General features: G+C 45.6%; 1 protein-coding gene and 1 long non-coding RNA gene across 2 annotated transcripts in view; one reads left to right on the forward strand and one right to left on the reverse strand.

The window, feature by feature from the left end:
• Positions 1-14,560, forward strand: part of ENPP6 (ectonucleotide pyrophosphatase/phosphodiesterase 6) — a 103,782-nt gene that overhangs the window by 22,717 nt on the left and 66,505 nt on the right. The gene's annotated exons all lie outside the window — the stretch shown is intronic.
• LOC138921064 (uncharacterized) lies at positions 1,365-14,008 on the reverse strand. The gene is made up of 5 exons (XR_011433327.1): positions 13,877-14,008; positions 13,166-13,548; positions 5,097-5,707; positions 3,739-3,875; positions 1,365-3,573 (listed from the first exon to the last, which is right to left on the reverse strand). It is a non-coding gene; the product is annotated as an uncharacterized lncRNA (long non-coding RNA).

Consider the following 14,560-nt stretch of genomic DNA (forward strand, 5'->3'; position numbering starts at 1 on the left):
AGGGCACCCATGAAACCGTGGGTTTTGCTATGTTTGTCTTTATGCGGGGAATTTGGGCAAACTCTACCCATGACCCAATAATTCTACTCCCAGGTCTAGACTCTGAGGAGATGGATGTTCTGCCTTCTCGCTACAGTTTGTTTTGGTATGAATTTTGGTATTACAATTTAACCTACTTTTTTAAATGCTGTAATTGCTTATCGAAGGATTCATGTATTTCATCAGTTTGGAAAATTATCAGCCATTATCTCTTTTTTCTTTTTTTTGAGGAAGATTAGCCCTGAGCTAACATCTGCTGCCAATCCTCCTCTTTTTGCTGAGGAAGACTGGCCCTGAGCTAACATCCATACCCATCTTCCTCTACTTTCTATGTGGGACGCCTACCACAGCATGGCTTGCCAAGCGGTGCCATGTCCACACCAAGGATCTGAACCAGTGAACCCCGGGCTCCCAAAGTGGAATGTGAGAGCTTAACCGTTGTGCCACTGGGCTGGCCCCAGCCATTATCTCTTATAATATTGCCCTTCCTCCAGTCTCTCTATTCTTCCTCCTGAGTCCATTACTAGACGGAACATAGAATCTCTCAGTCTATTCTTCTTATCTCTAGCCTTTGTGTTAGATTTCCAGGGCTGCTCTAACAAATTACCAAAAACAAGGTGGCTTAAAAGAGTAGAAATTTCTTCTCTCACAGTTCTCAAGGCCAGAAGTCCAAAATCAAGCTGTTGGCAGGGTCGGTTCCTTCTCGAGGCCTGAGGGAGAGTCTGCTCTGGGTCTCTCTCTTAGCTTCCGGTGCTGCTGGAATTCATTGCTGTTCTTTGGCTTGTAGATTCCTCACGCTGATCTCTGCCTCCATCCTCACACGGCCTTCTCCTTTTTGTGTGTCCATGTCTTCTTCTCTTCTTATAAGAACCCTTGGATAATCTAGGATGATATCTCGAGACCCTTAACTTAATTACACCTGTAAAGACTCTTTTTCCAATAAGGTCACATCCCCGAGTTCTGGGTAGACATATCTTTTGAAGAGCCACCGTTCAACCCACTACAGTCTTTCTTTCCTATTTTAGTCTCTTTCCCTGATACGTTGACATCTGGGTCTTTCCATTATGTCTTCCAGCTCACCAGCTTTTCAGCTGTGTTTATGTGACTATTTAGCTTACCACCACAATTTTAACTTAAACAATTATATTTTTAATGTCCAAAATTCTGCTCGATTCTTTCTTAATCCTGCCCGGTTATTTCTGACCATCGCTGGCTGGGTAGTTGCTTCCTAGCGACAACTATTCACTATGGAAGGAAGGCAAGAGGCGTTGGTTGGGAACTACCTGCCTGTTCCACATCATTTATTTCTCTATGTGTTTAGCCAATTTTTTTTTTTTTTTTTAGCTCAAATTTGACTGAACTTAGTCTGTGGGAATCTGAGGACTTAAAACTGGAACTTTCCTTGAGGGAAGATATTCATTTTTTTCTCCAGGAAAGAAGGGACACTACTGACCCGGGACCACTTGTGAGCTTAGCAATACTTTAAAGATTTGTGTGTGTGTGTGTGTGTATTTTATCCAGGATCTAGTTCTATTGTAGACTGTAGTTATATTGTGGAGAGAGTCTTCAGAGCATCCCATCTGCCACCTTCACATCCGTGTTCCTCCCATGCTGTCGACAGTGGAAAGTGTCTATGCTCAGAATATTCAAGTTTAATCTATTTCATTGGCTTTGCACCAGCTGGCAATCTACAATTAAAAGCTATTCACTTATTTCCACATACTCAATATCTGCCTAATAGACTCAGATATTCTGGTTATGTTCCTTTAGTCTGCCTATCTGATTTGTACCAATGGGAAACATCAATTCCTCAGGGCAGTAATCTACATGAGCATGACCTGTGCATAATGCACTCGAACACTGCACTGTTTCTGTAGCACTTTTCTTCCTAAGAATTCTCAAACATTTTCATATTTATTAACTCACGTATTTTTAGGATTGCTTCATCTGGTGCAAAGAGGTGGGATTCTTTCAGTCCCATTTTAGAGATGAGAAAACTGAGCCTCAGAAGGCTGTAGCTGAAGACCACATCTCTCAGGGCCAAGGCCCACATTCTTTCCTCTTGCCCACGTTTCCCTGCAGCCACGACCTTCAGGGCCTGGGTAGCCAAGATGATGTACGGATAGCCGTTGCTTCTGCTTTGATGTTTCCACAGTCCTGCAATCATTCTCACGATGAAGTTTGCTCACTGAGTCCCTTTGAAAAAGGTTAAGCAAACTCTAACAGGTTTTTCTTTAGACCCCACCAACCTGAGAGTACCCAAGGTAACAGCATCCATCACTCATAGCCCATGCGCCTGTCAGTGGGCACCCAGAGCTCTGATCCTTAGCAAAGTCTTTCCCTTTCTGCAGTTCAGTTCACAGGGAGGTGAGTTCCCTCTGGCCCCACAGGTAGGCAGTGTGGCACACTGCTCAAGAGCCATACCCCAAGTCAGATGGCCTGTGCCATCTCCCTCCCCTAATCGCCTTGAGCAGGCTACTTAACTTCTCTGGGCTACCACTTACTCCCTACATAAAAAGAAGATAATGATAGTATCTACTTCACAGGGTTGATGAAAGGATTAAAAAAGTAATGCTGATGACGCAACTTGCATCCTATTTGGCATAAACTTAGCATTTGGTACCTTTTAGCTATGATGGTGAAGATGATGCTTGGAGAGGCGTTGGTCTGTTGGCTAAGGATGCTGACTCTGGAGTCAGACTGTTGGAGTCGGATTCGTAGCTCTATACCACTTACCAGCTACACGACCTTGGGATATTGACTCAACTTCTCCAAGTCTCTATTCAGTGGAGGTCACGACGGCCCATGGCTTTTAGGAGTGTTTTGTACTGGCTTTTTTTGCCCAACACCTGCCTCCTCCTCCATCCCACATACCCACCTGCCACTTTTGTGGACATCTGACCTGGTGCCCCTGGGGGGACAAAGACACTAGTGTGGAGTGATGGTTTGCGGCAGATGGGACCCAGGTCTTCTAATTGTCGGGCTCTTTTCTCATATACTGCACGGCCCCTTTCTACCTTTCGGGCTGGGGAACGCAGGCCAGACTTGATATAAGTGGGGTTCCTATTTCCCAGTATTCCAGAAGAAGAACACAGCTCCAACTTTCCAGTTGTTGTCGGAGTTTCCATTTAGAGAGAGTGCCCAGTTTTTAGCCCACATGTTGACAAGTTATAGTTTCCCATGCTAGTGCTTTTTGCTTTTCCCAATGATATGATAAAATGCCCTCTTCTGCAATGGGAGCCCCAAACAAAGGGTTTTTCTGCCATTCACTTTTGGCATCAACTCAGTAGTGGTACAGAAAGGGAGAGGGCAGGACTGTTATGGAAATCACAGCTGCCTTTAATTCAGTGATGATTATGTGATCCATTGACATGAATTCTCTCTCTCTCTCATCCCTGTTGGAGGAAGAAGGTGGCATGTGATTGACAGTCCTCCACTGACAGTGAAGGGGAGTGGATCCTGGTTTGCTGGAGCAGGGAGACAGGTGTGGGTTTGTAGATTTGGAAACTGGGACTGGGCACGAGCTGAAGGCATCTGTCAAAGACAAAAGAGAGAGAATGAGAGGCCTGGGGGACAAGGGGACAGATCTGAGTGGGGAGGAGTCAGGAGCCAAAACTGAGCACTGTGGGTACAGGGCGAGAGAGAGGGGGTCCTGGGTGCCGTGAGGCCGAGAAGAGAGACTTGAGAACTGCATCTCACGGGAGTTTGGAGGAAGCACTGTGCACAGTGCACTGTCAGGAAATCTTCAGTAAAGCGCACGTTGCTCATTAGTGCTTTCGTGGGAGTGGATTGTTTCCCGTGAGTGCATAGAAGTGATGATTTCTGCTTCAAAGTTGCTGTGGGGTAAAAACAAGAGACAGCAAGCAGAGTCAGCAGATGCATGGATTACATTTCCTTCATTTTACAGATGAAGAAACTGGGAGGCCTCCAAGGTGACCGGCCAGGTAATTGGTGGAACTGAGGCTCAGTGTGGGCCGCCATGGACTTCAAGGCCTGTGCGGGTGCCCACTGGGCTAAATGTCTAAGTCCACTGTGCACTGCCACTTTTCCCCTTTCCTGTCCGCTGGGAAATTGCCATTGTATCTCAGAACACGAGCAGTAAGCTCAAGTGAATATACTTCATTTAAAAAATAATATTTTAAGATACTGTTGGGTGCAAATTAAATATAGATTAGTTGCAATCCTGGCAGGGGAAACTTCAATAACTTACTTCACCTACCTGAGCCTCAGTCGTCTTATCTGTAAAATATCTGCTACATGAGGCTAATGGGAAGATACAATGAGGTAATTCTGGAAACCTCTCAGCACAGTGCTTGGCACATAGTAAAAGCATCTGTTCTCCTTGGTTATAATTAGGGATGCTGCAGGCACGTAGTATCTTGTTTATTTCATTAGCTTGGCATAGGAGTAAAGCATTAAGAGCTCTTCTATTCTTTTATAATTGATTGGTTGATTGATTGATATTCTATCTTATTTCAGAAAAAGTACTTAGGGCCTCTTTGAAGAGCTTCCTCTTTCACTATCCAGTAGAGCTGCTTTCTCAGCTCTTGCCCCTTCCTGCCTAATTCATTCTTATCTCTAAGAGTTAAAATTTCAGTAGAGTCTGGGCCTCTGTCATTCTTCTCTCTTCAGAGTTACACGATTTATAAGCTGCCATGTCCCTTAGACTTGACCAACTAACTGCGTCCCCAGGTGGGTCTCCATTGCAGGTCCCCCCTCCCTCTTCAGACCCTACTGTGCTTTATACTTCCCTTCTGGCATTTTTCACAGCAGTCTTGGGTGACATTTTTCATACTTGTCTTATGGCCAATATTATACCGTAAGGCCCTTAAGGACTGGGATCACGTTCCTTTAATCTTGTGCTTTTCACAGTGCCTAATATTGTGCCTTAAACCAGAATGTCTCAAAGACATTCTATGCTGTCCCCTCTTTTTGAACCTAGATGGACCTCTGTGCAGCTTTGGCCAATAGAGTACAGTGAAAGTGATGCTATGTGACCTGTGAGTCTGGTCATAAAAATGCCAAGTACTTTCTCCTTGTTCTCTTGGGTTGCTTACCCTTGGAACAGACCCACCATGTTTTGAGGAAGCCCAGCAGCCACGTGGAGGGGCCCTGTGAGTGGAGCAGCTGACAAGTCCAGGTCAGGTCCCGGTGAGCAGCCAGCATGAATGACCTTCCGATAATTCCAGCCCCCAGGTGTCAGTCACTCCCAGCCTTTGATGCCACACAGAGCAGAGAAGAGCTTTCCCTTCCAAGCTTTGCCTAAATTGCAGATTTGTGAGCTGAATGTTGTTGCTTGAAGCCACTTAAGGTTTGAGGCCGTCCATTACACAGCAGCAGAAAACTCATCACCTGCCTGCTTCGATGTAAGGGATTTATAGGCCAAACAGAAATTCTAAAAAAAGGAGTGTTTCCAGAAAACAGTTTCTCTTGGGAAGGGAGCAATTTTGCAACTCTTATAAAAGGAGTGGATATAGGTGATGGTCATAAATGGTTGCTAAAATCATTAGAAGAAAGCTGATGAGAAATTTTATAGAAATGGGTTAGGCTGACACTACTGGAACCCACAGATCAGTCTTAACGAAAAGTGAGATAACCAGATGTTATGAGCACGTGATGAGATGGATGCAAGGGGAGGTACACGGCACCGCCGATGATGCATTCTCGTCTAAAAAAAAATCAAACGTAAATTTAATCAGACCTCTAGATTAAACTAGTAGTTTTCAAGAAATACAGGAGATAAAGGAATATGTTAATAACAGTAGAGGATATAATGAGCCAAATCCAGAATATGAGACATTTTCAGGACAAATGACCCAATTTCCTCAATAAATACATGGAGAATAAATAATAACCAAAATAGAGAACCATTATAGATTAAAGGAGACTAAACAATATACAATGTGTGGGTTTCCTTTGAACCATGATTCAGAGAAACCAACTGCACGGAGGGATTTCTGAGATAATCAGGGAAAATTGAACATGGACTGGGTACTAGATGATACGGAAGAATTATTGTTCATTTTGTTGGGTGTGAGATAATAGTGGCATTTTTTGAAAAGTTCTTCAGTATGAGAGAGGCATAGAAGGATTTAAGATTTAAGATATGTTGTCTGGGTTTTGCTTTAGAAATATTCCAGTGAGGGGAGGGAAACATATGAAACTGGGGCAGAATGTTCTTTGCTGTTGTTTATCACACTATTTTTGTACTTTTGAAAATTTCTGTAATAGAGAACTTTTAAATCGTGTCTAAGCTTTTCAGAAAGGTAAACCTAGACTCAGATCATAAGCACTTTTTTTCTTCTTCTTCTTTTTTTTTTTTTGGTGAGGAAGATTAGCCCTGAGCTAACATCCACTATCAATCTTTGTCTTTTTGCTGAGGAAGACTGGTGTTGGGCTAACATCTGTGCCCATCTTCTTCTATTTTACATGTGGGACACCTGCACAGCATGGCTTGATGAGCTGTGCATAGGTCCAGGCCGGGATACGAACTGGCAAACCCCAGGCTGCTGAAGTGGAGAACATGAACTTAACCACTACACCACTGGGCAGGTCCCAGACCATAAGCACTGTTGAAGCAAGGTTGTGTGAGATTTGCCGCGGGTGAGTAGGGCGTGGAGGAAGAAGCAAGGCAAGGAAGCCGCGCACCCCCGAGGTCCAGGGCCTGGGTCTAAAGTGGTTGTGAGGCGGCCCCTTCAGTAGCCAGGGCCTGGGCCAGGCTCGCTGAGCTCAGGGGGAGGAGGGTAAGCGTCCAGAAACGCCCAGAGTGACTGGGTGACGGTGATGGTTGCAGGGAGATGAGCCTCAGACGAGAAAAAGGACGCAAGTGGCGGAGATCCAAGCTTGCTGCTCTCGGTACAGAGAAGGTTCTGGCGCTCCTGCACCAGAGGCACAGGGTGCAGCTGGGAACCCCACTAAGGACACAGTTCTGCCAGGACTCCCCTCCCCCCACCCTTGCCACTCCCGTCCTGCGGCCCACATTCTCCTCTACCGCAGCCCGGGCTTCTCCTGCCAGCGAGCAGGTCCTTACACCGGGCGCATTTCTTCCCAGCTTGGCCACCCAAAGGAATGGGTTCTCCCAACATGAGGAACGCGGGGGCAGGGCTCTGACCCGCCCAGCCTGGATCCTGGAGCAACTGTCACTGTGGCCAGGGTGTCACTATGCCCGAGAGACGCCCCACCCTCTTCCCACTCACAGTAGCCAGAGAGGAGGGCCTGTAAGCTCCTGATTGGACCACCCAGGGGGGAGGGGGGAGGAATTTCCCAGGGGACGGGGGTAGCTGTTCCTAGAAGGACAAAGGGGTGCTAGAGAAGTTAAATGTCCACTGCAGTGACCATTACAAATATGATCTCAAGCATAAGTAGAAGATAAAAACAACGACAAAAAAAACACATAGCATTGGAGATTGGATTGGTGGTTACCATAGGGAAGGGGCGGGGGAGGGCAAAAGGGGTGATTAGGTTCACATGTGAGGGGATGCACTATAATTAGTTTTCAGGTGGTGAACAAGATGTAATGTACACAGAATTCGAAATATGATGTACATCCGAAAATAAATAAGTTAATTTAAAAAAAACAAATTGGGGTTAAAAATAAAACACTCACCTTAACTGAAAGAGAAAAGGAGAGGAGGGAGATAAAGGGCTGGGGTCAAGGATAATAAAATGCCAAATAAAAAGCAGCAGTTCTAAAACGGAAAGTGAGACAAACAAGGATTAGGATGGGGCGAGAGGATGAGGGCGTGGAAACACAACAGAAGACAAATGCGTAAAAAGGCGATCGCCCCCGGTTCCGCAGGCTGCGTAGTTCACACCCGCTGCTGGCCTCGCCCCCTGTCTCGGCCTGCCTTCTTAGCACGTTTAGGATCTTCACAAGCCTCTTTAAGCATCCTGGGGTGCCTTCGAAGCGCGAGAGGCGGAGACAGAATCCGAGGCTGGTCGTGGGTGAGGCTGCGGGCGGCGGAGAGTACTGTGACCGCCAGCAGAGGGCAGTGTGGGGCCAGGCATTTCCCAGGCGCGGGGAAGGCGCTGTCTGAGTCATCGTGAGCCCCGTGGTCAACTTCTGAATTCAGGATTCATCCTTTGCACACCTTCCTGAGCAAGACACGTGTGTGGTGATGCTTCTTTTCTTTTCCTTCAAGGGGATTTGAGAGTCTGCTTCAGAATACGGTGTGTAAATACGAGGTAAAAAATAGGCAGCCCAGCCTCATCCTTCTAGAAGCCATGGAACCCTGCGTACTATTTGATAGAATTGCCCTTTAAAAGGGGATTTAGGAGGTCGTGTGCATTTACCAACTGCCTATGTGCCAGACACTGTGCTAAAGTTTTACCTAGCCCCAATTATTTAATCCTGCAAGAAGATATGATTATGTCCGTTTTTCACATTAGGAAACTGAGGCTCGCTAAAGTTAAGCGACTTGTGTGCGGTCCCACGGCACGAGTAAGACTCACACTGTCTGTTGGTTTCCAAAATGCTTTTCCCACATGCTCTTGTAGGTGCTCAGCGCCTGCCAGTTCTCCTCCTGTCTGATGCTTCTGTTTTTACTCAAAAAGCTCTGTTTCAATGGTGTCTGCTGCTTGGACTGGCAAACTGTCAATACATCAAAAAGATGCTTCTCACACCTAGCCGAGTGATGAATTGCTCATTTGAGTTACTCTTTCATCCCTAAGGCAAATTATCTTTCAACACATTTCATATATGCTAAGAGCACCCAAGGAGAATTATATACACAAATCATTAGATGAGGCTCGGTGTCAACTCAAGACAGTGTCTGTTTATGTGCCCATCACTAGTGCTCGTTGATCACAGCAGAGAAGATGTGGCCACAGCTGAGACCCAAACTGGTTTTTCCTGTCATGACTTGGGAGGCGGGTCTCACTTCCCCATGGCCACACCTGGCAGTGAACTTGGACAGGCCAGCATCACACCTCACACATTCTAGCGGTGACAAACTAAACTAACCCCTCTGAAAATAATGTTTTCTTCCATTTGTTTTTTACCCAAAAAAAGGAGGTTACAATGGTGTTTTGCATTTTTTGCATTTTTTTTTTAGATTGGTTGGTTCACACTAGATAGAGCCATTGATGTTGCTAATTGCCTTGCACTCTTGAAGAGCTGAATTGGATCATGCTTTATCAGTTGCTGGCATTCCTGGTTGACCCAATATTATTTTGGTGTCTGGTCCCTGCTTTTGGAGCTCATCCATCAGCCATTCCAGGTTCCACACCAATTGAAAAGCTGGATTGGAGAATGTGGCTTGGATCCAAGACCTAAATGTGTCTCTTTTTTTACTGAATTGAACTCCTCATCCTTACCCCACACCTTGCCCCACTCACAGGTGGGGCAACAGGAGAATGAGAGCAACTCCCTGCCCTAACGGGAGGAGAACTCCTGTCCCGGGTGAGTTTATGGAGAGAGAATGCAAAAGTGGGCCGCCCATCACCTGCAGGCAGACAGGAGGGAGAGGGCTGGCGCCTGTTTTATGCCAAAGTAACCACCCCGGGGAACATGAGGAATGTGGGCAACCTGATGTCACTGGCGGAGAGGAGAGCAGCTGAGTGGGCGGGGGGAAGATGGATGCCCTATCGCCACGGAGAGGGTAGGGGAACTTCCGGATAGAGATATTGGCTGAATTTCTCTCCTGTATGGAAGAATAAAGACCAGGAACAAGAAATTTGTGCCTCCAAACACCCACCATCCTTACAAGACCCTAGAAGGACTCAGTAAAACAGGGATGTGTCTCTAAAGAGAATCCGTCTTAAATGCACTAATTAATTCAAGCTCTTTTCCAACTTTGTACAGAGGTGAGGATAGATTAAATTGTCTGGAAATTTCTTTAAGCTTTGATAAAAATTAGCTTTCCCAAAGTAAAAAGTGTTTAAAATAAAAACTCCAAGACTTATATTTTCGTCCTCATGCGGGAAAATAATTTTTGTTTCTTTTCCTGTATTCTAGTTGATAAATAATTGCACCAAGCTAGTGCACTCCAGAAAAAATAAAACAATGCATTCTTTTGGGTCCAGTGACCTCAAAACTATGAGCGTGAATGTCTCTAATCAGAAATATTTCCCTTTTAACATTTCAGGGTTATTTTTGGTGCTGTCCCTCCACTTCACACTATAATCAAAGCCTGTTATCTCGGTCTTGCAATATTTGTGACTCAGATTCCAGCCAGGGCTGCGTCTGGCACATACATCAGTGGTCGCAGTTAAAGATGCTCAAATTGTAAGCTTTTCTTTCAACTTGATCTTGCATATTTCATTTGAAACCACTTCTTATGCCAAATTCTGCCTTTGAACAAAATAAGAAAATAAGATGTATTTCCTAACAGGGGTGACCTGTAAAGCAAGTTTCAATTTGTCAGGTAGGTGCTTGAGCGAGGCATTGTTAATTCTTTCAGGTCTCTTGGATGTCAAGTAGTTATTTGAAAGCCCGCTAATCTAAACAGAGTCTAAACTAATCTTAAGACACTCCAAATGCTCAAGGAAAAATGCTGAGAGCAGTCCAGTGGTGGGAAAGCCTGACTTATATAACATTCTCAGACTGCACGGCTTAGAATTGGGTGTATAGTTACTTCTTGGAGCCATGTCAATTTGAGGTGATATATATATGTTCCGTCTCCAAAATGCACCCATTAACTTGAGACCCCCAGATTTCAGACCTTTGAGAGCCTCTCTTTCCACAGTTGGACTCTTTCCAGAGGGAGAGGGAACATAAGAACCCTGTCTGCTTTGTTAGCATTCCTTGTCTGGCAGCATTCCCTCCTTTAGAGATATTTACGGTACTGTTTGTGCATAACAGTCAACTGCAAGACAGAGGAGTGTCTGGCTCTCTGGGCACGTGTGCACCTCCACGTGGTTACCTTGGTGAGAGTCTCAGAAGCAGACCTGGATAATGAGGCAATTTCTATTAAAATGACCAAGCCCTAGTGGGCTGGTGAGCAGCCCAGTGGCTGGAGGGGAATGGGTGCAGGGAAGGATGCAGGCTGAGTCAATGAGATCTGGCCTGGTACTGGGGCTCTGCCCTCTCACCAGCGGCATGGCCCTGTCATTCAGCCGCTTGGAGCTTTAGTTCACCCCCCTGCACCATGAGGATAATACTGTCTATCAGAGTTATGTGGAGACTAAATAAGATGGAAGCGTAAAGCACCTAGTTCCGGATACATGGAAGGCGGCCAAGAGCTGGGACCTAGTCTTATTACTAAGCTGATCAGCAAACACCTGTCAGGTTGGTTCAGGCCTTTGGCCTTCAGGTTGTGACCTCTCCTGAGGCTCACTTGGCCTCTAGCCCATCCATGCATTCTCCCAGGGAAAGTGCTTCCTGAGTAGGCTGGTCCCAGGAACCCTGAGCCTGGACTGACCCGGTCCCCCAAAGTCATCCTGTCCTTGGGGGCAGAAGATTTACAGATTGCCTAACAGCAAGCACAAGAGCAACAGCTCCCGTTCTTGTGGGCTTATTAAGCGCTGCCGCTGTGTTGTGTGCCAGTTCACACACTGGTGAACTAGTGTTGGAACATCACGGTGGTTAGGAGCAAGAGCTCTGCATCCAGGCTCACTCAGCTGAATCCTGGCTCCACTCCACCCACTGGTGCGAGACTCCAGGCAAGTTACCTCTCTGGGCCTCGGTTACCTTACCTGTGAGGTGGGGCTAACAGTGGTCCTTATTCCGTAGAGTTATTGTGATGGTTAAATGCTGTGTTGATTCCCTAAGGCTGCTATCACAAAGTACCACAAATTGGGGGCCTCAGAACAACACAAGCTTATCGTTTGACAGTTCTGGAGGCCAGAGGTCAGAAATCAAGGTGTCAGCAGGGCCATGCTCCCTCTGAAGGCCCTAGGGGAGGGCCCTTCCCTGCCTTCTGGCTTCTGGTAGCCCCAGGGTTCCTTGGCTTGTACATGGCCATCTTCTCCCTGAGTCTTCATATCTTCTTCCCTCTGTGTGTCTGTCTCTGTGTCCAAATTTTCGCTTTTTATAAAGACATCAGTTATATTGGATTAGAGTCCACTCTATTGACCTCATTTTAACTTGGTGACCTCTGTAAAGACCCAGTTTCCAAATAAGGTCACATTCTGAGACACTAGGGGTAGGACTGGACCATAGCATTTTTTGGGAGGACACGATTCAACCCATAACAGGTGAACTGAGAACAATCCTTGGAACATAGTAATCATTACACAATCCAGCCAGGGAAGTATTATTATTATTCCCATTTTAGAGATGGAGAAATAAGACTCTGAGAAGTTAAGGATTAGCCCCAATTCCCACCACTAAAAAGGGGGAAGACCCCTTAACCCAAACTCTGGTCTGTCTGACCACGTACCTGTCATCTCCCCACTGAGCCCATCATCTCCCAGAGGTGGACAGATTGCCCACAGCCTGGTTCTGGATACCCATCACCCATGGTTGTAACCAAGACTTCCAGTGGGTGACCCCAGAGGCCCGCCTGCAACTCTCGACTCACAGCTCACCTGAGAGCTGCCTCTGGGTGAAAATGTCTGTGTTCGAGAAGAACAATTTCCAAGATCCTTATTAATATTTCATAACCTGTATTTATATTCCCATGTTTTGACCAAATTGATGTGCCTAAAATATAACTTCATTTTTCCCTTTTCAACCAGCTGTTTTGATATCTAGTAGATGCAGACACATTCGTCTAACGGAAACACACATGGGCCTCTGAAAACACAATGAATGGCTTTAGAAATTAAATATTAATGTTATTTTGTATAGGTGATACACGCCATGGTTAAGAAAGCTTTTATATAATAGAGAAATTCCTCATTGGCTGTGGAACCTGAGTGTTTAGTGATATAACCCACTATGTAGTTGGTTTTCTGCATATACATTTAGAGGTGTAAATAAATGGTTAAAAAAAAGCCAAGAAGTCTCGTCTTGAAATCAGCATATGTTTTCTGTTCCGGGATACAAATATAACCACTAACTCTACTGTAGCCATGAAAAGTGAAGTGCAAAAACATTATATTGATAGATAGGCGATCAGCGTTCAAGTTGCTGTTGTGCTCTTTGTCCCTCCACCCCACGCATCATTTATTAGCACTGTGACCTTGAGCAAATATTCAACCTTTTATACCTAATATATATAAAAAGCAGAGAGTTATTCCTTACCTTGGAATTTACAGGTGGAGGATTAGACCAGGGAGCCAGTTGAAGTTCCTTCCATTTCTGAGATGTGTGTGGGACCGTTAGACACTGACAAGGCCCTGTGCTGGTGACATCAAGCAGCTCAGGTGGTCCTCAATATTTGGTTAAGGACCCTACCCAAGTGGTCAACATGATTTTCTTGGAAGATTCATCTTATGCTTCTCTTTGGCTGCCATGCTGGGCATTCTCTACTTGTCTCGGCCCTGCTTCCCCTCCTCTAGTCTGCCTGGAGACCCGGAGGCTGGTCTTGATGGATCGCCTCAGCTGGACAGACGGAGGAGAGTGAGGTTGGGGGACTGACTCTTGGGTTCCGAGCTGGCCACACCTGCTCCCCTTGCTCTTCGAGCCTGGAGTGGGGGCAAGGTGGGTGGTAATGGCTCCCCGCTACGGCTAATTTTGCGTTGCTTCACCATCTCTTATTGGTTCCTCATAACCCTGGCCACCCCTTTGTAAATAGCCCCTTTAATGAAACTCTGTTCCATCTGCCAATTGTGCCAGGACCTTGACTGAGTCAATCGATGACTCTCTTGAATTATGCTGGCCCAGCATGTCATTACGAGCATTTCACCTTTCAAGGAAAGTGAACACTGAGAGATGGAAAGAGAAATTCTTCATTTCACCTGAATGAGAGGCATCCACCCCCTCACCCCGTCATCATTTTGCACATGCCATCACCTCTGTCTGCAGTGCTCTTGGTGCCTGGAAAACTTCTCCTTGGCTTTCATGTCCCAGCCGCTCTAGAAGCTTTCCCTGACTCCTCCAGGCAGACTTGGCTGCTTCTCATTGTACATTCCCGCTGGTCTCCTCGCATACCTCCTCATTCCGCTTCTCAAGCTTTCCTATTATTGTGAAATAGGAACAAACAAAAGATGCTTTTCACGGCAACAATTACAGCTGCCAGATAAAATACAAGATACCCATTAAATTTGAATTTTAGATAAACAACAAATAACTTTTTAGCAGACACATGTTTCATGGAATATTTGGGACATACTTATAGTGAAAACATCATTGTTTATTTGAAATTCAAATTTAACTGGGAATCTTACAACTTTTTCTTTTCTTTTATCTTTTTTTTTTTTTTGTGGCTAAAATAAACCTGGCAACTCTAACTAAATGGCCTTCTAAAGTGGGTGGTTCCTGTTGGAAAAAACACTTTCTTTTTTTTCCCTTCTTTTCCTTTTTCCTTTCCTTGCTTTCTTCCCTCCTTCCTTTCTTCCTTTTTTTTCAGCATTCTGTGAGCTAAGGAACTCTGCAAAGCTAGGAGTTGAGCAGGAACTCTAGAGGGCTGAGTTGCTTTTGGGAAAACTTTGAAGTGTGGAGAGAAATTTTGGAGGGAGGTGCCGTGGAGCAGAGCAT

Source organism: Equus caballus, chromosome 27 (assembly GCF_041296265.1).
Source record: "Equus caballus isolate H_3958 breed thoroughbred chromosome 27, TB-T2T, whole genome shotgun sequence".
NCBI classification, from domain to species: domain Eukaryota; kingdom Metazoa; phylum Chordata; class Mammalia; order Perissodactyla; family Equidae; genus Equus; species Equus caballus.